The sequence below is a fragment of the Sciurus vulgaris genome, assembly GCF_902686455.1.
Source record: "Sciurus vulgaris genome assembly, chromosome: 15".
Lineage (NCBI taxonomy): Eukaryota > Metazoa > Chordata > Mammalia > Rodentia > Sciuridae > Sciurus > Sciurus vulgaris.
In genome coordinates, this window is record NC_136476.1 from 77,694,432 (window position 1) to 77,718,338 (window position 23,907).

The 23,907-nt window shown below is 49.7% G+C and overlaps 2 protein-coding genes and 1 pseudogene across 7 annotated transcripts in view; 2 read left to right on the top strand and 1 right to left on the bottom strand.

The window, feature by feature from the left end:
- Positions 1 to 23,907, top strand: part of DAB2IP (DAB2 interacting protein) — a gene marked incomplete at its 5' end in the record, with an annotated part of 238,162 nt that overhangs the window by 206,217 nt on the left and 8,038 nt on the right. The window lies entirely within an intron of this gene.
- Positions 1 to 23,907, bottom strand: part of TTLL11 (tubulin tyrosine ligase like 11) — a 234,160-nt gene that overhangs the window by 8,145 nt on the left and 202,108 nt on the right. The gene's annotated exons all lie outside the window — the stretch shown is intronic.
- On the top strand, positions 219 to 18,525 carry LOC306644896 (26S proteasome non-ATPase regulatory subunit 8-like; annotated as a pseudogene). The gene is made up of 3 exons: positions 219 to 299; positions 527 to 670; positions 17,157 to 18,525. The product of its transcript is annotated as a 26S proteasome non-ATPase regulatory subunit 8-like (transcript).

Here is a 23,907-nt window from a genome sequence, read left to right on the forward strand (position 1 = left end):
CAAGACCCCTTTACGCTTGGAGGATATGTCTCAGCACATAGCCACATAGCACCAGAGTTCACCTGCTCTGTTTTATCCCTGGTGCTTCTTGGTCATCTCTACCTTGTGCTCTGGGGCCAGTATTGAGTAAACCAGACACAAGCACTGCAATGCTGTGACCGTTGGCCCGATAAGGGAGATGGCTGCTTGGTGACTAATGGGAAGGTGGCTTGGACAGCATGGACACATTGGACCAAGAGAGGATTCACAGCCTGGGAGAGATGGAGCAGGACAGCCTGGGATTTCATCGTTCTACTCAGGTGCACAATTTATAGCTTTGCAAATTGTCTACTTCTGGAATTTTGCTTTTACTATTTTCAGACTGACATTGACGGTGGGTAACTGAAATCGGAAAGCAAAACTCTGGATAAGGGGGAACCACAGTCAAGGGAAGAAAGAGGTAGCAAAGGGTCATGGATATGAAAGTCTCTGTTTAAGTCAAGCAGTGGTGGCTCAGAGCCCTGCCCACAGGCCATTTGTCCCTCAGGGCCCTTGGACCTGCCCAACCAGCAAGGCCACTGTCATTATCCTGGAATCTGCGCCCGACATCTTTCGTCTTACCGAAGGGCTGGTGGCACACGAGATTCCCAAGTCACAGTCAGTAGCAGACGAAAACAAGACCAAGTGCCAGGTCTCCGGATGAGCTCAGAGTATCCTCAGCCTGCACGACGCCCCATCCCCCACATAGAAACCGAGAGAAAAGAATCAGCCCACATGCTTCTGGGGCCAGGGGCTGGGGAGAGGCCGTCTCGGCTACCTGGCAGCCCTGTGCCCTTTTCTCAGCCCTGGGGAGCAAGTTCCAGCAGGCTCAGAGGACAGTGAGGCCTGGGAAATGGGAGCCGCCCCTGCTGCACACGCTGAGCCTGGGGCTTCTGCCCACGGCCCCTCCGAGAGGCTGCACCTCTGAGTTGGACAAGAGATTGGCTTTGATCCCCATTTCATCAAGGCAGCCCAGGAAAATGGTGGCCTGACATCAGCAAGCTTCAGAGAACAGAGCCTTTTTAAGGCTGGAGGAGGTGGGGGGAGGGGGCGGAGGAGAACGGGGAGCCGCACGCTCAGAATAACCTAAGTTCAGATTCGGGATCGGGTTGCTGGGGTTTCCACCAAAGAAGCGAGCCAGGATGGGGCAGAGGGGCAACTCTTACCTGGCTGGAGCTTCCAGCCTTTTCTAGAACCTTCTCAGAGTGTGAATACGTTCTGTCAGGAGGAGCCGCGTCTTTCTGCTTCCTTATCATGACTTATGATAGAACACAGTGGGAATAGTGGTGGAGAACGTGGAGAAGCTTAGGCCTGGCCTCCCTCTAGAACACAGGCGTGCTGGCCGACTGCCCTTCTACCACTTTCTGTCCACCGGAGGATGTGCTTTCTCCCAGTTGTAATGACAACACATGCATGTACTTTATTCTGCCTAAAACGATACACATTTTTGTGGGTTTCTGTGCAGGCTTCATAGCCATTGTTTTAACGATTGCATAATATTCCATCAAAGCTGGGCATCCTGTCACCTGGCTGTGGTCCCAGCCTCTCAGAAGGCTGAGGCAGACAACAGCGGGAGGCTGGAAATCTGAGACCGGCCTGGGCAACGTGGCAAGACCTCATTTCAAACAAACAAATGTGCTATCAATTTTTTTGCCAGGCACATCATTTCTCCACCCCTCCCTGTAGGATACTAAGACTGTTCTCTTATTGAGAATATTATAATGAACAGTTGGCATGTCATTGTTTTTATTTCCAATTCATTTATTCCCTAACAATAAAACCCCAGGAATCTGGATTGTTGTTTTTCTTTAATAAATGTTAGATTTGTCTGCTAATTAATTTCATGTTAAAAATTCTTAAAACCTTATGGAGCACCACAATGGACAAAAGGCACCGACGGGTACACGGGAGGCAGAAAGTCCTGTCCCACTGAAGCCAGGGAGCAACTGTTCACTCACTGACCCAACCTAAGTGTAACCGAATGGGAACTGGGAAGCAGCAATTGCTGTGGAGTTTTAGACAGCAGTACGGCGAAAGTGCAAGAGCCATGCGAGAGTGCCTATCATTTAACCCACTGATCATGATTCTAGGAATTTTCCCTAACACACTCTCCCTTCCAGAGGATCACGGCCTGCAGTGATGCTCACGGCCACCTCATTTACAGTACAGGGCGGTAGGGAGCCACGCTAGACTTCTAGGGCATTAAAAAAAAAATTCTTTCTACTTGTCTGTGTTTTCCCAAAAAGATAATGCATACTCAATTTTGATTGTAATTAGAAAAAGAGATATCATTTTTAAGCTGGACGTGGTGATGCACGCCTGTAATCCCAGCAGCTCAGGAGGCTGAAGCAGGTGGATCACAAGTTCAAAGCCAGCCTCAGCAACTTAGTGAGGCCCTAAGCAACTTAGTAAGACCCTGTCTCTTAAAAAAAAAAAAAAAAGGTGATGGGGATGTGGCTCAGTGGTTAAGCAGCCCTGGGTTCAATTCCTGGTACAAACATACATATATATTATTTTTAAAATCCCTCCAACCCAGCCTCTGAAGTCACTGATGATAGAAAACTTGCCTCTGTCCACCCCAGGTGGAGTTAATAGCTCTTGCTTGGTGCTTCCTCTGGATTATTGTCATATATTGAGATAAACCCTGAGTATGTGACTGTCTCTTTAATAAGCCTAGAGGCAGGGAATATGTCCCAATCATTTCTCTATTCCTAGCATGCAGGACAGTCAGACACACGACAGGACCAACAAATATACATTGAACACACTCAGGCAGACATGAACCTTTGATGCAGGCCTTATTATTTCCATTCTACAGCTTTATAGCTATGAACACTGAGATAAGCCTGGGTATAGAAAAACTCTTCTCTGAGATTTGCTGCCTTAAGAAACCAGAATGATACAGAGCAGAGGTCCTTGAAATTTAGAATCCTCTGGGGGACTGTGTTAAAATGCAGATGGAGCTGGGACTTGGTGGTGCACACCTGTAAACCCAGAGACTGGGGAGGCTGAAGCAGGAGGATCATAAGTTGGAGGCTAGCCTCAGCAACTTAGGCAGGCCCTAAGCAACTTAGTGAGATTCTGTCTCAAAATGAAATATATAAAAAGGGCTGGGGATGTAGCTCAGTGGTAAAGCACCCCCGGGCTCATCCCTATTACCAAAAAAAGGGGAAAAAAATGTACATGGAGGTGCCACCTCGAGTTTCTGATTCAGAGGCCTGAGGTGGGGCCTTGAGAATTTGCATGTCCAATAAGTTTCCAGGCAATGCTGAGGCCTGTGGACCAGGGACCCACTTTGAGAATGCTGCCCCCACCAAGCTGAGCCCAGTCTGCTGATTTGCAAAAATACCTGTGGTAAACTGAAAGAAGGTTACCTTTGGCTAAAAATGTCTGCATTTTTAAAAAAGACATGGATGGAGAGAAACCGCAACCAACAGCTACAGGGGAGAGTCCTTGACTAGGAGTGAACATTTCATCCTCAGTCTCCGGACGGTTATTTTTAAAGGACTAATGATGGAGCTGAAAAACCATGAAGTTGTTCCAACTGTGCATTAAGCCCTCTTTTAGTTTCTGGGAAACCACACGTCCTTGGTTTCTTCCAGTATCATTGCTGGGCCACTAAGTGCAGGAGAGCTGTAGAGCACTGTGTCTTATGGAGGTAGATTGGGAAGGTTATAGAAGGTCAGACCACAGACAGCCCTGTAGACCACGGCAGGACATTGGATTTTATGCTGAAGGAGACCAGAAGCCACTGAGGAATTTGAAGTGACCCTGTGGCTGCTGTGTTAAGACCTAGTGGTAGGGGGTGCATGTGGAAGAAAGCAAGAAGGTCCCTCACAGAGCAACTGCGCTAGTCCAAGCAAGAACCGAGAGCGGTGGCTTGGACCCTGTGGCAGAGATGGCAGTGGTGATGGATGATTAGATGCTGGGTGTAGTCTGAGGGATCCAGGATCTGTCCATGGGTGGAATGCAGGTGTGAGGGCAGGTCAGGCGTCCTTGTGAGGGAGGGCCTGGGACACCAGGCCTGGGAGACGAGGCTCCCCGCTTGAAGGCCAGAGTTTTCTAACCCTTTATGCATACACGAATCTGAGGACTTTAACACAAACGCAGGTACACGCTTCCTCCTGCTTGAGATTCTGCCTGTGAACGGGCAATGAGACCTCATAAACCGAATTTGGGAATCCCATTCCAGTGGGTGATGGGACACCTTAGAAACAACCATCGCGGCAACTGGCCACGACTGGAGGGGCTCTGGAGGAGGCAGGGCAGTAGTCAAGAGGATGCTCTCTGGGGCAGCTGCCGGGGGACCAAGGCCCTTGGGAGTGCTCAGAGAAGCTCTCTCCCCTGGAAGCCCACTGCCCACTCCTGCCCCGGGCTTACTCTGTTTGGGCTGCCCTAACAGAATTCCAGAGACTGGGGGGCTTAGAACAGCGGAAGTTGACTTTCCCGGGCCTGGAGATGCGGGACAGTGTGCCCACAGGCACGGGTTCTGCGCGGGCTCTCTGCCCGGCCCAATTTGTCTCTGCATGACAGAGCGAGCAACTGAGGTTTCTGGCGTCTCCTCCAATGAGGATACTAATGCTATTGGATCAGGGCCCCACCTTCTGACTTCATTCAAAGTCAACTCCTTCCTTAGGGGACCCATTTCCAAGTTGTCACACTGGGGATTAGTTTCAACGGGTGAAATTTAATCCTCGACACTCTTAAACCCTCTGTTGTGCCCAAGTGGGAACACTCTCATCTGCTACCCAAGTTCCTGAGGCTACCGAAGCCATTAGGAAAAATCAGAGAAGGGCTACCCTTTTTTCCAGAGCCCGGAGCCCGTAACCCCTCCCAGCTGGGATTGGGAGTCGGAAGGATCTGGTGGTGACACTGCTTTACTGACCTGTTACAGTAACAGTAACGAAAGTAAATATTAACAATGCATCATTGTTGAGCTCTCATTCCATGTGAGACCCTGAGCTAAGGGCTCCCTGTATGTCACTCATCTTCGTCATACAAAACCCACTGAGGTGTTATCTTCAATTCCATCTCACATTCAAGAGCCATGCCAAAGTCACACAGTTGGTAGGTGGCAGACCCCAGGACCTCTCTCTTAGCTTCTTTACTCCACTGCTATTTTTAGAGTCTTCAAAGAGATGGTCAAGTCAAAGTTGCCTCTAGCACCTCCAAGATTAAAAGAAGAAAATTCCAGAAACAATACTGGCCTCACAGTGAATGAGGGATGGGCCTCATCCATCTCTGCTGAATGTCAGTAAGAAGGTAGTCAGATCTTTTGGTCTTTGCAAACTGACTTTCCCCTCCTGCCTCCCACACCTGAAAGATAGGCTGTTGAGTGTTTTTCAGAACTTCATTTGGGTTGATGGATGTCACTGGAGGAAGCAGCCTTTGAAGTATTCCAGTTGCAGCCAGACTCACGCCTCTCACTGGAGACGGCCACTGGGCTATTGAGATGCGGCCTCTGACAGGCCACGGCCTCATTCTGTCAATCACTGGGGTGAGGGTGGGCCCACTGGCTCCTTCGAGTGGTGGGGGCGGAGTTTTCTCCCCTCACTCTCAGGAAGGCATCCTTGCACACAGGACTTAATGCAGGCACGGCAGCTGCTCTCCAGTAATCCCATCATCTATTCTGGGGCTTAAGGATGGAAACAAGAATAATACCTTATATGTGCATAGCGCTTTCCAATTTACAGAGAATATCCACCTTCTCACTGGGTTCTCAGTGTTTGAAGAAGGCCGGTATTGCAGGTAGTCCCCATTTACAGTTGAGGAACCAGGCCCAGGGAGGTCAAGAGGCTTGTCAAGGTCACCCCCCAGGTGGACGAGGCAGCATTTCAATCCCTCCTATCTCACACTCAAACCCACGTTCTTTCTCCTACACTATTAGGCTTTCGTAACATCTGACATTTATGTATTATTTTACAGTTTACAGAGCACATTTGCATATATGATATAATTAAATCCAAATCATTGTCGACAGCCAGGGATATTATCCCAGACTGAATATGAGATTTTTTTTTTTTCCTCTCAAAACTACCCAAGCGCCTCACTAGCCTTTCTGTTTCAAGGTATTGGCGTTCGAGGTCAGTCCTTGCCAACCCTTTTCTCTCCCCAACCTTTAAATCTTTCTTATTCCTCACTTAGAATGGATGTTTCTGGCTCATGGTGAAATCTAAGTGGATGCGAATACAAGTTTTCTGTTCGGAATCATTGCTAGGAAATAAAGCTGAATGATCTGGATTAGAATTAGCTTAGTGACCCCTCTCTGTGCGACGAAACGGCCCCCAGAAGAGCAATCTGTGAGGGCTGTGTGAGCAGCCAGGTGGTTCATCACCAGGAGCTCCGTTGTCGCTCCACTCCTAGGGCCCCGGCAGCCTAGCTCCCCGCTTGCTGTTGCCCGGTCTCCCCAGGCCTGGGCCTGGGGTCTCAGAGGATCTGGTAGATCAAACCTGGACAGTTCCCATGAGACAGCGATGAGCTCTGACTTGGGGCAGAACAGATGGATCCACTTATTAGCTGGCAGGGCATTCTGTGTCTCTGGGTCTCATTTTCTTCATCTGTAAAATGGGGTCAGCAAAGCAAAAGCCTGAGTGGCGTTAGTGAGGCCCCACCCAGAACAAGTCCAGTGCAGAGCTGAAACCTGGTGGCAAAGTGCCCCTGCCATCTTTCCCTGGGGTTCCCCAGGCTGCCCTTGCCTGCCCGGAGTGCTATTGGAGTATCGGTTCCGGTTTCTTCTTTCAAGGCTGCTAGCTGATTGCTGGTCTCCCTGCCAGACTGACGTTCACAAGGTGAGGATTCAGGAGACTGGCTTCTCCGTCGTGCTCTCTGCAAGGCTTTGAGGTGGTCACTTCCCTGTCATGGGCTTCACATTCCCCTTCTTCTGTCAAAGGAGGGCTGGGCTGGGTGATTGCTCCGGATTCTAGAAGCATTGGGAGTGATCGTGGCTTCTGAATTTTTACAAAGGGAATAACTAAAATTATAAGACGCATTTATTTAGGGCGCTTTGTCTGCCAGGACGCCCGCTGAGTACTTTCCATGTCCTGTGGCCGTTGCCCCAAGAAGCTGGTTGCTGATCCTCAGCTGTGTCTGTAGGAGTGAAGAACCGCCGGAGGTACACGCCCCAGGCCACCCTGCAGAGGTCGTGCTGGGATCCCCACCACCACCCTGCTCAGCCTTCTAGGGAAGAAAGGCAGGGCCCTTGTTCCCTCCTGTCATTGCCGGAAGCACCCGCAGTCACTGTCCGTAAGCGTTATTGCAGCAACAGCCGACATCACCTTTGTCCTTGGCTGGCTGAAGAGCAAGCCAGTGGCAGGCTGGAACCAGAAACAAACCTTGCAGAAAAATCACGACCCCCAGAAGCCGCAGTGCCTGAACCACGACCCCCAGAAGCCGCAGCGCCTGAACCACGCACATCATCAGAGGCAGAAGCACCCCTGCCGTCTCTCGTTAATCACAGGTCTATCCCTGGCTGGTTCAGGGGGCTGGAGGTCCCAGTCCAGTTGAATCCCACATCACCCGGCTCCACCACGACTCAGACAAGTTCCTGAGTCACCGTCTGTGAAGACAGGCCCACGGTACCGTCACTTCTTCCATGACTGCTTCACACCCTTCCAGACGTTCTCACAAGATGAAGGGCGCCAGTGAATCTTGATGCTCGCTCCTCAGCAAGTGGTCAGAATCTCCAACCTGAGGAGGACTTCAGGGAGAGCAGCCCCAGGCTTTACAGGATGACAGCAGTCCATAACAGAGTCAGGGGATCAGAGGGGAGGAGTCAGCACCATGCATGCGACGGGCCCTCAGGCTCTTCGGCGCTCACTTTATGGGCACTTCTCATTTAATCCTCAAAACAAAATGTGGGTGGCAGATGCTTTTGGGTCCTACCCACCCGGCGCCTTTGCCCTTTGGTTCTTTGCTTGTGTTTAATGACTTGGCGAAGCTTCGCTTTTGCCTTGGGTCCTGTCTGGTGGCGCAGGAAAGCAGAGCCATGGGCCTAGAGCCCCACAGACTGGAGTTGGTGGTGGGGATCTGAACCCAGCTTGGTGACTCTCTCCTGTCCCTGTGTGGCTTCCAGGCATCAGGCTCGCTCGGGCGAATTAGCCGAGAAGCATGACTTTCACTCTCTGCCTTCCTGCAGCTGCCCTGTGAGGCTCTGGGCCCTGGGTCACCCTCCCCGGCACCACCACCGAGGTCATCCATCCACCACTTGGCTGTCTCTGGCCATGGAGTGCTCACTCTCTACTGCCCCAGGAGCCCCCTTCTCTGCTCTCTGCTCTTAGCCTGGACTGAAATGTGAGATGGCTCCTCATGGGTCCCACAAATCGGTCCTGCTCGGAGAGGATCCCCAAGGCAGTGCTGTGGCAACACACTTCCATCCACACCAGGTGGACGCAGAGGGGAGCAAGCCTTAGGGCAGGGGACAGGGAAGTGGGGACAGGCCCATGGGAGAGAGAGGCATGAAATGAAGGGGGGTTGTGGACAGGGTTCTAATACAAAGGAAGATGCCAAACATTGCCTGGGAGAGGCAAGAAAGGAGGGGAAACTCTGACAGAGGAGCCGTGTGCGCGGTGGGAAGCGAGTCTGCCTTCCTCCTCCGCCCTGTTCCTCCAGTTCCTGTGCTCTGGAAGTGCGTGCTCTTGGTAATCTCCGGCATATATGTATAAAATGGAATGTATGCATCTCTCTCTGTGCATCGGCATCCATAGACATAATTCTGTGCACACATACATTTCATGTATTTTCGCTGCACTTTTTAGCCATCTGTCTTGACACCTCTTCAGATCAGCATACGAAGTTCTCCATTTCTCACAGGCTGGGTAGAATTCCATAGTGTGCATGTACCATGATTTTTAAAAACCCTTCCCCAGTGATGGACACGTAAGATGTTTTCTTTCTTTTCTTCTCTTTTCCATATGACCAACAATGTGGCGACGAACATCTCTGTACCTGTATCAGTACATACAGCAGTTGAATGAGAGACCACTTTTTTTCCAGTGGAACTTCTGGGTCAAAAGGTGTGTGCATTTTGACAGGTCTTGCAAACTGTCTTGGGGTTGGGATTTGAAGAGTCACCAGGACTTTGTCCGTCAGAGTTGGCCAGGGAGGATCTGTCTGGACCAGAGGAGCTAGGTCGTGGAGATCTTAGTGCTACAAAACACCTTTCTTTGGGTGCTGGAGAGCACGGCAGGTACTGCTGGGCTGGCCTGAGTGGGGAGCTTGAGGACGGAGCAGTGAAGGGAGGAAAGACAGGTGGCAGAGAGACCTGCCTTCAATGCCACCTTGTCAGTTTCTCCCCTGCTCCTGAAGGTGCCTGTCAGCTGCCAGGCAGCCCTGGGATCCTGCATTGTGGAAAAGGCTGCCCGGCACTGCACCTCCCCCACCAACACCCTCTCTGCTCCCTGCTCAGCCGAACTCCCTAGGGGGTGCTGGCCCAGGCCCTGCCTGCACGTCTCCCCTCCAGCTCCCAGAGTCCTTTCCTCCCTCCCCTGCCTCTCTGCCCAGCAGCCCTTGCGAGTTTCGGGCACCTGCACTCCCTTCTGGGCTCTCAGCTGTCCCTCCACAGCGTTTGACAGTGTGGACGCCTCTTGCCTCCCAGGTGCCGTCTGGGGCCACCCTCCCGCTTCTCTTGGGAGACTCCTGCTGGCTCCGGCTCTTCTTTCTTCTGCAGGCTTCTCCGCTCAGCCTTGCCTTGGGTCCTGCAGGGCTCTCGCCAGGCTCCTCTGCTCCCTCTTCCTGTCATTCATTCCCTGGGCTTTAAATATCTTCAATGAATTCATGAGGTTCAAAATGGTCCCAGTCGTTATCTGCGGGGCAGACTGCTCTTTGCCACCTGGATACTTCATTAGCATCTCAAGGAGCTTGTTAAAAATGAATGTCTTGGTCCTGGCTTGCCTGTCCTAGAGTCTGACTGCATCTATAAATGGCATCTCCACTCATTTACTTTGTAGAATGAATTAAGACCTGGGGGTGGATCTTTTATGCCACAGCCCCCCAGCCCACCCTCCACCCCTCTGCAGTATTATAACTCCTGTTTCCATCTGCCAACCCCCAGCCTGGGTGGCCATGGCTCCCTGGTGTCCCTCACAGCCTTCTCACCGTCCTCCCAGCTCCATGGGAACATTCAGGACCACCTCTTAAAGACCCTAGTCAACCACACACTGGCCTGCGTTAGACTCTCGGACAGCCCTGCCAGCGCCAGCCCCGCCCAGCGTCTGCAGCTGCCTGGTGCCCCTGAGTCCCCTATTTCTCTCTCCCTTCCGTCTTTCATCTCCCAGAACCTGCTGCAACCTTCTTACTTCTGGGGCCTTCCTTCTGTCCCAATTCTGTCCTGACCCACTCCCTGATATAAATCAGGTTCTCTCTGGCATTCTTATTAAAATGTGGCTATTTCACAGAACTCCTCAAAACCCCTGGTTCCAGGTGTGCATCTGTGCTGGAAGTCTGCCTCTGCCGCCAGGTGTCAGGGGCAAGAGGACCTGGGTGCTCTGTTTACCCACCACATCCCTCTCACCACCAGTGCCTGGTGTGTGGTGTTCCTTGAGGAACAGCAGTTGACCCCTTGGGGGCAGAGAGAACCCAGGCTGGGTGCCGACTGCAGGGTCCGCCTCTAACAGGCTGCTCAGCCACTGTGGCTAGTTCATGGCACTTTGGAACTTCAGCTTCCACTTCTCCCTTCTGGTTCTTGGGATGAGGTGGGTCCATGTGTCTGGCCCGTGTCCCATGAAGGTGAGCTTCTTTCTCAACAGTCCTTAAGTCATCAGAATAGGACCAAGTCTGGTGGAAAAAATAGTCTGCTCTCTAGCAGGGCAGTGGCTCGGAAGCCCCATCCCATTTTGGTGGCCCTGTCTCCTGACGATGGACTCACCCACCAAAGTCCATGCTCTCTCCTGCTCCCTCTGTCCACCCTCCAGTCACTTAGCTGGACCTTCTAGAATGTAGAGAAGACAGAAGCCTCAGCCTTGGAGGGATGGAGGGTGGGGAGTGAGGGTGGAGCCCAATCAGGAAGGGGACTGTCCTCAAGGAGAGACCCCTCTGAGAGACTCTTCAGAACCCACCTGTCACTTGGAGAGATGACATGAGGCAGATCAGTGTCAAAAATAAGACAGAGCAGTGGGTTTCAACTTGACTCACATTAAGGATGTCACGTTAGAGTACAAATGAGAGAGAAGAGAAATGCTCTTTTATGCGGGAGTTTATTTTTGTCACTTTGTCAGAGAGAAATTGCAGCCCTGAGGGCATTGGAGCTGCACAGAATTACCCAAAACATTAACATGCAAATTGCCTTCTTTAGAGAAGGTAATTTTATTAGTGCAAGAAAACGTTTCTTTCACTGTACTCACGCCTAGGAGCAGCACTGTCTGGGGGCCAGTTAGGGCCACCGCAAACGGAGAATCAGGGAGCCTCCTGGAGTTGGTTGGGATTTTGTCGCCTCCTCTAGGTGGGCCCGTGGGTGTGTGGAGCACCAGCCACGGTTAATGCCTGGCTGCTTGTGCAGGGCAGTGAGGGCAAGTGACTTGTTCAAGAAGCAGTAGAGCTAAGGTCATACATCCTGAGTCTCAAATAACCAGGTGAGTGACAGGGAACTGCTAGAGGGCCTAGAAGTAGCCACTCTGAGAATAAGGAGCCCCGGGGAAATTCTACGCATCTCCTCGGGTTTATAATCATTCACTCTTTCATTCAAGCAACTTTCCCGAGCGTGGTCCCGGGCCCCCAACCCAAATCCAGCGCTGACCTGCAGGCACTCAGCCTCTGCTGGAGCAGGTGGAGAGGGGCACAGACTTAGACTGCTGGCCAAGAATCACACCACACTGCACAGAGCAGGACAACGTGGCAGCGAGGGTCTGGAAGCATCACAGAGCAGGTTGCAAAGGTCAAGGTTGGAGGAGCGCTCTAGGCAGGGAGGAGCGGAGGTGCCCAGATGAGGCACGTTGGCCTGCCCAGCAGCCTGCAATGACTGGCACCCAGGGTGTGGGTAGGACAGGGCTGGGACGGGGATGGGCAGCGGAGGGTGGAGCGAGGCCAGCCAGGCCCATCCCAGAGGCTGGCAAGCTGGATGTCACTTGCAGGTGGCAAGCGGAGGTGCAGAGCCATGAGATTTTAGAAGGGAGGGCTCCTGCCCAGGGATGCCAACGTGACAGAAGGCTTTTGAGGCTGCGCTTACATAAGGCTCCCTCCTCCCTCGGCAGACGTGCTTGGGGGAGCGTGGGCAGAGGCACCCACCGCCGCTGAGCACAGTGCCTCAGTCAAGTCAGGTCGCACGGAGCAGATGAGGTGTGCTGGGGCGCTGCCTGGGCCTCCCAGCCTGGGGGCACTTCCTGTTGCCCTCACAGGGCTGCTGCTGTGTCATATGCCCATTGTGGGGAACCCAGAACTTATCACAGCCCCAGGAGCTGTCTTTTAGGGAAGCCCAAAGGGAAACGTGGTGACTCTTCACATTTTGGCCAGGTAACTCTGTGTGGGGACTCTCCTCGTGTGACAGGATGCCTGGCAGAAGCCCGGCCACTACCCACTGAAGGCCAGTAGAACAGCTTCCCTCCCACCAGACCTGCCTGCAGACACGGCCAGATGTCTCCAGAGGCACTTGCAGGACTGGTTTTAAACACTGTGATTCATCTTCCGGCACTGAGATGAGGAATGTGTCCAGTGTGCTCCTGGTGAAAGAAGGGAAGGACAAGCTCTCTCTTGCTAACTCGGCATTTTCTTGACTGCAGACAGAGAACTGATCAGATGGCTCAGGAGATTTGTATTGTACTCCTGGATCAAGTGATTAAGCCCAGATTTGATCAAGGATTCTATTAAATGTCTCTGACGGCCCTCTATGGGAAGCCCTCCCAGCATGCTTGTGACCAGGAAGGTTTCTCAAGTACCATTAGATTCCGAAGGAAGAATTTTGGTTCCACCACTAGCTGGGTGACTTTGGGCACATTCCTTAACCTCATGGAGTCTCAGATTTCTTCTCTGTAACCTGGAGTAGGTAGCTTACCCCTCAGGGCTGGTGAGCAACGTGCAACATGCTTCTCAGTTTTAACTGATCTCAGAGGCCCATACTTCTATCTTTACTACAAGGAAAAAAAAAAAAGATGAGCAAACTGAAAATCAATGATTTCTCTAGGGTCCATCACAGAATTGAGGTCACAGGGAAAACTGCCAAGTTGAGAAGTGGAAAGACAGGTGAATACAGAGACAGCAGCAAGTGGGCTCACCCGGGGCAGAAGCTGCCGGAGCCAGTAACTGGGAAGAAGGAGTTGCTGGATGGGATTGTTCACCAGATGGACAGGGAAAACTCCTGGAGGTAGATCTTGGGTTCTTAGGGGGTCCCTCACCATATTCTCAAGGTGAAGATGGGAGAAAAAATCCCAGCGCTCCCAGCCTTTGACGCATGCCTAGACTTCCTCCAGAGCAAAGGTCTGTGGAGAGGAGACCAGTTCACCAGAGGTACATCGAACCTAGAGAAGGGCTATTAGGAGCATCTCCAGACTTCCTGTCCCATGTAGGGGGAGGAAAACGGGGGTAAAAGGGGTAAGGAACCCCTCTGGACGTCGCCATTCATGGACTCAGGCCCACCAGGTGAGATTCATCTTCAGATCTGAGGTGCTCTCTCTCAGCATCTCACCACATCAACAGGGCTGCAGGATCACATGCGAGACGGGGCTCCGTGTAGGAAGAGGTTTTTAGGGAAACCCAAAGACAACGGGGAGAAAATGAGGACAAAGGACATGAGAGGGAACCCACGTCTCTGGCACCAACAGCTTCACAAACGATCAGTGCAGCTTCTGGCAAGGTAAATATTGAACCTCTCAGAAGAGAAGACTAAAGAGAAGGAAGAAACTATTTTGAACTAAATAAAAATGAAAACGGAGCTTATTGAAGTGTGTGGGACACAGGGAAAGGAGTGGTTAATGGGAAATTTGTAGCACTGGATGCACATATCGGATGAGAAGGAGGATCTGAAATCAGGAACTTCAGCTTTTATTTTAGAAAAATAGGAAAAGGAAGATCAAATTAAATCCAAAATAAGTGAAAGAAAAGAAATAATGAAAATTAGAAAACAAACCAGTGGAATTAAAAACGGGAAATTGGTAGAGAAAAATCAATGAAACCAAAAGCTGCTTGTTTAAAAAGAGCTGTAACACAGACAAATCTCTAGCTAGGCTGAGAAAAAAAGAGAAGATTCCTATAGCACTAATTACCGATTACAAATGACTAATATCAGGAATGTAAGGGGGGCATCAGTATGAATCCCAGGGACATTAAAAGACTAATAAAGGAATTTTATGGAGTCTATGCCCACAGATTTGGCAACTTAGATGAAATGGACCAATCCTAAACAATCCTTGAGAGACACCATTTACCAAAACTCACACAAGGGAAAACAGATAATCTGAATAGGCCTCCTGTCTAGGAGAAGGAGTAAATGAATAATAAATAACTTCCCTTAAAAAGAAGGCACCAGGCACAGATGGGTTCACTGGTGAATCTATCAGACATTTGAGAAAGAAATGATACCAATTCTCTTCAGTCTCTTCCAGAATATAGAAACGGAGGGAACATATATTGTTTAGACAGGGACTACTTAATCTGCAATTATTTTGGGACTTCTGAGCTATCTTTTTTTGTCATTTATTTTTAGTTTAATTCTCTGGGAACATATTTTGTATGATTTCTATTGTTTCTGTTTCTATGTGTTTATGGTCTAAAATGTATTCTGCCTTGGTGAATGTTCCATGTGAAGAGAATGTATATTCTGCTCTAGTTGGATGAAGCATATTGAATATGTCAATTAGATCCAGTTGATTGATGGTGCTGTTCAATTCAACTATATCATTACCAGTTTTCTACTTTGCCAAATCTGTCAGTTACTGATGGGGACTGTTGAAATCTCCAACTACAAATTATAGATTTATCTACTTTTCTTTGTGGTTCTATTGGTTTTGCAGCACCTATTTTGACATTGTTATTAGGTGCATAGATGTTAAGGATTGTCATGTTTCCCTGAAGAATTGACCCCTTTATCATTACTAACCACCTTTGTCTCTGACAGTGCTCCTGGTTCTGTAGATTGTGTGCTGAGTATTGAACCCAGTGCCTCACACTTGCTCAGTGAACGCTCTACCACTAAACACCAGCCCCAGCCCTACTCCTCTACTTTTTATTATTTAAGCTTCTATGTTTAAAATGGGCTCCTTGAAAATAACATATAGTTGGATCCCCTTCTTTCCTTTCTTCCTTCCTTCTTTCTTTTTTTTTTTTTTTTGCAGTGCTGAGGATTGAACCCAGGGCCTTGTGCTTGCAAGGCAAGCACTCTACCAACTGAGCTATCTCCCCAGCCCCCCTTCTTTCTTTCTTTTGGTGGTGGTCTTGGGGATTGAACAGGGGCACTTTACCACTGAGCTATATACCCAGCCTTTTTAATTTTTTATTTTGAGAAAGGGTCTCGCTAAGTTGCCTAGACTGGCCTTGAACTTGATATCTTCCTGCTGCAGTTCTTCAAGCCTCGCTTCCTTCCTTCCTTCCTTCCTTCCTTCCTTCCTTCCTTCCTTCCTTCCTTCCTCCCTCCCTCCCTCCCTCCCTCCCTCTCTCCCTCCCTCCCTCCCTCCCTTCCTTTCTTTCTAACCTGGGATTGAACCAAGAGGCACTTAACCACCAAGTCACATCCTCAGCCCTTTTTACTTTTTATTTAGAGAAAGGGTCTTGCTAAGTTGCTTAGGGTCTCCCTAAGTTGCTGAGGCTGGCTCTGAACTCTTCTGCCTCAGCCTCCAGATCTGTTGGGATTACAGGTGTGTACCACCACACCCGACTCGGAGGGCTTATAATTTATTCTCTTGACAGTCTCTTATTTTAATTGATATATTTAAACCATTCACATTTAAAGTAATTACTGATTTAATTGGATAAATACCTAACATGATTGAAACTGCTTTCAATTCACTGCACTTGCTCTGTCTTCTGTTTTAATCTTTTTCTGCCTTCTCGTTTTAATAGAACATTTTAAATGATTACATTTTCTTTTTTAGCATATCATTTCTTCTTCTTCTTCTTCTTCCCTTCTCCTCCTTCCCACTCCTTTTTCATAAGAGACAGTGTCTTATTACATTGCCAGGCTGATCTCAAACTCCTGGGCTCAAGGGATCCTCCTGCCTCAGCCTCCTGAGTAGCTGGGACAACACTGTGTCTAGTCTATACTTTTTCTTCTTCTTCTTCTTTTTTAATAAGTCATTATCCTAGAGTTTGCAACATAGGTAACAAGTCCATTTTAGAATACTACTGTGCCAATCCACAGAAAAATGAAGAAAACCTAGGTGATGTTGATTTGGCTATGCGATTTTAGATACAATGTCAAAAATTATGATCCATGAAAGAAAAAAATCATTAAGTTGAATTTTATTAAAATTAAAAGATTTTACTCTGAGAAAGATATTATCAAGAAAATGAGATCATCAGGGTAGCTCAGTAGTGGTCGCCTAGCATGCTGAGGCCCTGGGTTTGATTCCCAGCACCATAAAAGGAAAAAAAAAAAAAAAAAAAAGAAGAAGAAGAAGAAGAAAAAAAGGAAATTGAAGAGATAAACCATAGACTGATAGACTTGGAAAAATATCTATGAAGCATATATTTTATGAAGAACTTGTCTCCAAAATATACAAAGAACTCTTAAAACTCAACAATAATAAAACCAACAACCCAATTAAAAAATGGGCCCAAGATATGAACAGACACCTCACCAAAGAAAATATATAGATGGCAAATAAAGATATGAAATTATGCTCAATATCAAATGTCTTTAGGGAATTTCAAATTAAAACAGTGAGGTACCACTGCATATCTATTAGAATGACTAAATCCAAAAACTGATTATACTAAGTGTTGGCAAGACTGTAGAGCAACAGTCACTCCTTTAGCTGGGCATAGTGGCACATGCCTGCAATCCCAGTGACTTGGGAGTCTCAGGCAGGAGAAATACAAGTTCAAGATCAGTCTCAGCAATTTAGTGAAGCCCAAAGCCACTTAGCAAGACTCTGTTTCAAAATTTAAAAAATATAAAAAGAGCTGGAGATGTGGCTTAGCAGTAAAGCAACCCTGGGTTCGATCCCTGGTTTAAAAAAAAATAAAAATGTTGTGCTCACTTCACACTATTAAAAAAAAAGAGAGAGAGAGGGAGACAGCTACCGCACGGCACCCGCGGCGGGCAGAGGCGGGCGGTCGTAGCTCCGCCCCCGCCCTTGGGCCCCACCTCCCGCCCCACTTCCGCCGGGCGAGCGTCTATAGGCGTCGCCGCCGTAAAGTAGGCCGCGGTTTGCCGCATCACGGAAGATGGCGGCTACGACGATGAACTGAACGACCGGCGTCTGGAGCTCCGGGTCTGCAGGCCGTGCTGCAGGCCGCGACCGGCAGGTACGAGCAACTCAAAAGCGAGTGGAACCGGAAAAGCCCAATCTTAGCAAGTTCGGAGAAGAGCTGGGCCGCCTCAACCTGGTTCTGCTGGAGCTTAACTTCCTGCCAACCACAGGGACCAAGCTGACCAAACAACAGCTCATTCTGGCCCATGACATATTGGAGATCGGGGCCCAGTGCAGCATCCTTCGCAGGGACATCCCCTCCTTCGAGCGCTACGTGGCTCAGCTCAAATGCTACTACTTTGATTACAAGGAGCAGCTCCCTGAGTCAGCCTACATGCACCAGCTCTTGGGCCTCAACCTCCTCTTCCTGCTGTTCCAGAACCGGGTGGCTGAGTTTCATACAGAGTTGGAGCGCCTACCTGCCAAGGATATCCAGACCAATGTCTACATCAAGCACCCTGTGGCTCTTGAGCAGTACCTGATGGAGGACAGCTACAACAAGGTGTTCCTGGCCAAAGGCAACATCCCTGCTGAGAGCTACACCTTCTTCATGGACATTCTGCTGGACACTATCAGGGACGAGATGGCAGGGTGTATTGAGAAAGCCTATGAGAAAATCCTTTTCACTGAGGCCACCCGGATCCTCTTCTTCAACACACCCAAAAAGATGACTATGCTAAGAAGCGAGGGTGGGTCCTGGGCCCCAGCAACTACTACAGTTTTGCCAGCCAGCAGCAGAAACCAGAAGACACCACCATCCCCTCCACTGAACTGGCCAAACAGGTCATCGAGTATGCCTGGCAGCTGGAGATGATTGAGCCCACTGGCCCTGGGGCAGGGCAGGGCATGGTTATTTAAGAGTCACAGTGCAGGTTGTCCTCCAATAAAGGTGGATTGACATTAGTTCTTCCAGACCCTTGTATCCCCAGTTGGGATGGCAGAGAAACAATTATCATCTTTGGAGAACTTGGAAGTCTGGGGACTTATGGGGGTTGGAAATAACACCCTCCATCTAGTCAGCCTCTGTCCAGTGGCTATGGCTCCTGGTCTCAAACACGGATGCTCTGTGGCACATGGAAGAGCACAGGCCCCAAATGGACACATTGGAATATCGGGCCAGGGCCTCTGAATCTTTCAGCAAAGGGTGTGAAGTGTCCCATTTTAAGATGTTGGCAGTTGATTAAATAATTTTACAAATGAAAAAGAAAAAAGAAAGAGAAACACTTCTTTATTACTGGTAGGAAAGTAGAATGGTACTGCCACTTTGGAAGACAGTTGGTCAGTTTCTCACAAAGCTAAACATAATAATATGTATCAGTTGGAATTCTTCAGAGAGAATCAATAGGACATAGATAGATGAAAGGAGAGGGAATTTATTAGGGATATTGGTCATGCAACTATGGAGGCTGAGGAGTCCACATCAGGCCGTCTAAAAGCTGTAGACCCTGGGATGACAATAGCATGGTCATGTCTGAAAGCCTCAGAACCAGGGACGTGATGGGGTAACTCTTAGTCTGAAACCAAAGGCCTGAGAATAGGGGAACAGGGGCGGGGTGCTGGTGTAAATTCTGGCATCCAAAGGCTAGAGAGCCTGGAGTTGTTTGCTTTTTTGTTTTTTTGTTTTGGTTTGGTTTGGTTTGGTACTGGGGATTGAACCCAGGGGCATTTAACCACTGAGCCACAACCCCTGTCTCCACCCCTCTTTTTAATATTTTGAGACAGGATCTGGCTAAGTTGCTCAGGGCCTTGCTTAAGTTGTTGAGGCTGGCTTTGAACGGATCCTCTTGCCTCAACCTCCCGAGTTGCTGGGATTACAGATGTATGTCACCCCTCCTGGCTAGACCCTAGAGTTCTGATGTTCAAGGGCAGGAGGAGAAGACAGTCCCAGTTCCAGGAGGTGCGGGGGGCAGGCAGTGTTGAGAGAGAGAAAATGGCCTTTCCTCTGCCTGTTTTGTTCCATCTGGACCCCCAGCTGATTGGATGGTGCCTGCCCACATGGAGGGCAGATCTTCACCCCTTGGTCCACCCACTCACATTCTAACCTCTGGAAACACCCTCACAAACACACCCAGAAATATTCTTTGTCAGTTTTCTAGGTATTCCTTAGTCCAGTCAAGCTGACACCTAAAAGTAAACATCACACCATATGATCCAACAGTCACATTCTTGGGTATTTGCCTAACCGTATTGAAAACTTATGTTCCACACAATACCTGTGCACGAATATTTATAGCAGTTTTATTCATGATTACCAAACCTGGAAGCGACCAAGATACCCTTCAATAAGTGAATCGACTAACAAATTGTGGTACACCCCTTCAATGGACCATTATTCAGAGATAAAAGAAATGAACTATGAAGTCATAAAAAGACATAGAGGAACTTAAATGTGTATTGCTAAGTAAAAGAAGCCAGTTTGAAAGGGCTCAATACTGATTCCAACAATATGTCACTCTGGAAAAGACACAGCCATAGAGTGTGAAAAGATCAGTGGTGGCTAGGGGATTGGGGGAGAGATGAACAGGTAGAGCGCATGGATTTTTAGGGCAGTGAAACTATTCTGTCTGATGCTGTAATGGTGGATACATGGCGTAGTGCATTTCTCAAAACCCATAAAACCGTTTGAAGAATGAACCTTAATGTAAACTATGGATTTTAGTCAATAATAATACACCGATCTTTACTCATTGTGAAAAAACGTACCACAATAACACAAGAGGGTATTTTAGGGGAAACTTGTATGGGGAAGTGGTGAGGGGTGTTCTCTGGACTGTCTGCCCTGTGTTCTAATGAAATAAAGTCTAATCTTTTGGAAAAGTACTTAGAAGCACCTGGAGCACGACCGGCGCTCCATAAATGTGGCTGGCATCTGGGTCAACACTGGCAGGTGCCTAGGTGGTGGGCGAAGATTTAGTGAGGAGACCTGCTTCCTGGTCCAGACACTGCCACCTACTAGCTGGGTGCCACTGCAGGTGGCCCCTCATCTGCTTGTCCTTGTTTCTTCAGCTTTAAACAGGGGACTAGGGGAATCTCCCGCCCCCAGGCACAGGCGGGAGCATCCAGCCAGCGCTTTGTAGCATGAGGTGGTGTGAATGTGGCACTCGCCCCTTTGGCGCTGGCGGAGGGGCAGGTGGGCGGGGCTTGGGACGCGCCTCGCAGGTGCTTCTTAGCCACATCCATCATGCTTTCTGCTGCCCTGCACCAGGACCAGACTGTCTCACCCACTGCCCAGCTCCCGGGTCTGGGGACACTTGCCGACCAATATGGTCCTTCATCATCATGAGCTTATGAGTGTTGTCACCACACAAATGGAGACTTGGGCTGCTTCCTGTTCTGTCCCTAGCAGGCTGCTTGAGGGGTCTCTTTACCCCTCTGACCCTCAGTTTCCTCCTCTGTGAATGGGGTCATGAGCAAGGCCTGGCTCACCAGGAGTGGGTACTCAGTGGATAGGAGGGCTTGGAGGCCATTTTGTGATCTGCAAAGCATACACACATCAGGGATGAGGATGCAAGCTGAAAACTTTTAAAAAAAGAGCCAAGAGTGGAGCCAGGCATATGCTTCCTTCCTGAACCCTGACAACAAGCCAAGGCCGGTATCCTGAGCCTCTGTTGAGGCCACCTAGGCTCCTTCACCAAGGGCTCCCTGAAGGTCAGGGGCAGGTGTTGATCAGGGATGCCAAGTGTCGTCTAAATTCCTGCAGGAGCTGAGGATGGCAGGCAGCAAGTGCGAGGAGGGTCAAGAGGAGAACTGAAAAGGAATTCGGCTTTCCCTCTGCTGTCTACCTCTGGGGGATGGTCCAGATGTTGGGCAGAGACCTGTTCTCTCCACCCTCCAGGTGACTGAGGATGAGGAAGGACAGGTGCTCAGCTGGCTTCTGGGCAGCAGTGGATGGGAAGACATCCCCTGGAAGCAGCCTGGGGACAGGACATCTTACAGGGCTTGTGTTTGAAGCCCAGCTTCTGGGCAGGGGTAGGGCTGGCTGGCGTTTCTGTTGGCTCCCTCGCTTTTATTAAAAATAATTCTGACGCTGACTACTTTATGAGCGTGTAGGGCACACATCCAGAGAGGCCCATCTGACTGCAACATGGTTTCAAGGCTGAAGAACATCGTTGGTGCCAGACACCTCCACGAGGCGCTGCGGGAGGCCGGCCTAGTTCTCCAGGCCCCCCATCCAGAGGGGCGGGGGATCCATGTATATGTATAAGGGAGGCTTCGCTAAGCATTCCAAGTAAAAATACTTCTAAATATTTCAGTACATCGGCAACCACATACTTTTCAGTTGGGGCTCATTCCAGCTGATGAAAGTGCAGGCGTCGGATGATTTGCATAAGTCGACTGAGGAAAGTTGGCGAGGGATGGCAGAGACTCAGACACTCCCAGGACCGCCTGGCTGCTGTGGTCTGGCACCTGCCCGACCGCTGTGTGCGTGTGGAACACCCACTGTGCTCCAGGCACAGTGCTAGGCATCGGTAGGAAGAGCTCCGGAGGAGGTTAGTCCGACCTGAGGGCATGTGCTACCTCCTCCTTCCCAAATTTAATGGGCAGCATGACTAAGGGGCAGCCCTGGCTGTTGGTGCGGCCGAGGAGTGAGGCTGCCTGGGGTTGAGGATACCCCAAAGGTGTCCTGTGCCGGGGTGAGCTGGGGGGGGGCTGGTTTCCAGCAGGGGCAAGGGCCCAGGCAGAGGACCGCTGAGGCGGCTGGTCACTCTGGCTAGTAGGAGACTGGTTGGCTACAGAGGGGTCAGGAGGCCAGTCTGTGAGTCCCTCAGTCACTCGGATATTCTCCCCTGGAGTTGGAGTGGTGAGCCCGACTGCTGCCTGAGTTTGGTGGTCAGCTCGGAGTTGAAAGGTGACTCAGGGAGAGGACTGGCACCTGCCACAGCTAGGCGGAGGCAGGGAGTGCCCACTGCTGCACAGGATCCTCTTCCCAGACTAATGGGAGCCCCTGGGGTGAGGAGGTCTGGACTCTTGTCAAAGCAGAGTTTGTTGCAACCACGACTCACCCTTGGCTAGGGTGTGAGACAGTTCCTCCTTTCTGTCTCTGTCCCCAGCACCTGCAGAGACCTGGCAGGAGTGGGTGCCCAGGATGCAACTCCTGAGAAGGGTGTGCAGGGAGAGCACATGAGCGCAATCCTGATCCGTGTGCTGGGCACAGGGGCAGGCTCTATTCTCAGCGATTCCCATGTGTTCATTCCTCTGTGAGAGGACTTTAGTGAGGTGGGCACCGTTGTTATTTCCACAGATGATGAACATGGGGCTCAGAGGAAGTTGCAGCTCACTTGAGCTCACCTAACTACCAAGTTATCAGGCCCAGGTTCAAAGTCAGGTTTGTTAGAATCCAGAGCCCACGGTTTCCAGTAGATTCCCATCAAACCAACACAGCCCCAGGAGGGTGGGCGTGTAGCTCAGCGTTCACCAAGCAGTGGAAGAATCATTTCTTATTTTGATCAAAGAGTCCCTAGTATATATCAGACGTGAAACTATGCTTTCTTAGCTTTCCCTCTCTAAGCAAGGTGTGTGCATGTGCCTTCTGTGCTCTCAAGGGAAGTGGTGGTGTGTGGGGGTGGGGAGACTCCCCAATCCATTTTTCCTTCCTTTGCAATCATGTTTTCATTGGTTTCTGGGAGAGACCTTTAGCTTCTTTCTTAAAGCAGCAAAACACCTGGCTGCAAAGACAATACAGGTTGAGAAGTCTCCAGATGCCAGGTGCTAGATGGACAAGATGCCCAGAGACTGGGCTCAAATGTTCCCTTTGCAGGCAAACTGTTCACGTCTCTCCGACATCAGGGACAGCGTCTTTGATTGCCTGATCTTGATGCCATTCTCATCTCTCCCCCTGAGATGTGCAATGCTACTCTTGAAGGAGTTAAGGGCAAAGTCTCCATGATAAGAAGGAACTCGTGAGAGTAATTTACATGAACCAACTGCATCTCCACCACCAAATTTGTTTCCTCATTTGGTTCTGGCTGGGAGAGGGCTATGACCCCCAGTTTTACTGATAATACCCTCATTTAGATTTCTGCGTTCTGCTGGAAATTCTAGAATTAGAAATTAAAATCCTTAATTTAAAAAAAAATGACAGTTGCATTGGCATGCGGGAAAAGTGAGACCACATTACGAAGGCCCATGAAGCTCCTGAATGGTCTCTGAGGAGAGATGAAGACAACCTATTTAGGGCAGGTGAGCACGCAGTGCAGATGAGGGTTCCTTGGGTGGGGGAGGGAGCCACATGTTAGAGCAGGTTCTTGTCAACCGCCAGCTTTCTTTTTGAGTGGTGAGTTTGTGGATGTTTATTCCATTATTAAAAATAGATCATTAAAAAAACTATGTACGAGCACGGTGTGCATGGGCCATGCTGGAAGGATCTCATGAGCCAAGGACGCTGATCACTGCAATTCTACCCACTTGAGGTCCAGTAGAAAACCAGCAATTAAAAATGAGTCTGCTTAAAACAATGGGTTGAGGTTAGACTGCGCCACGTGCGTGATTTCTCTCGCTAGTGTTTTTCCTCACCGATCTTTCCTCAGTACCATTTCCTTTCTCCATTTCAATAGCAAGT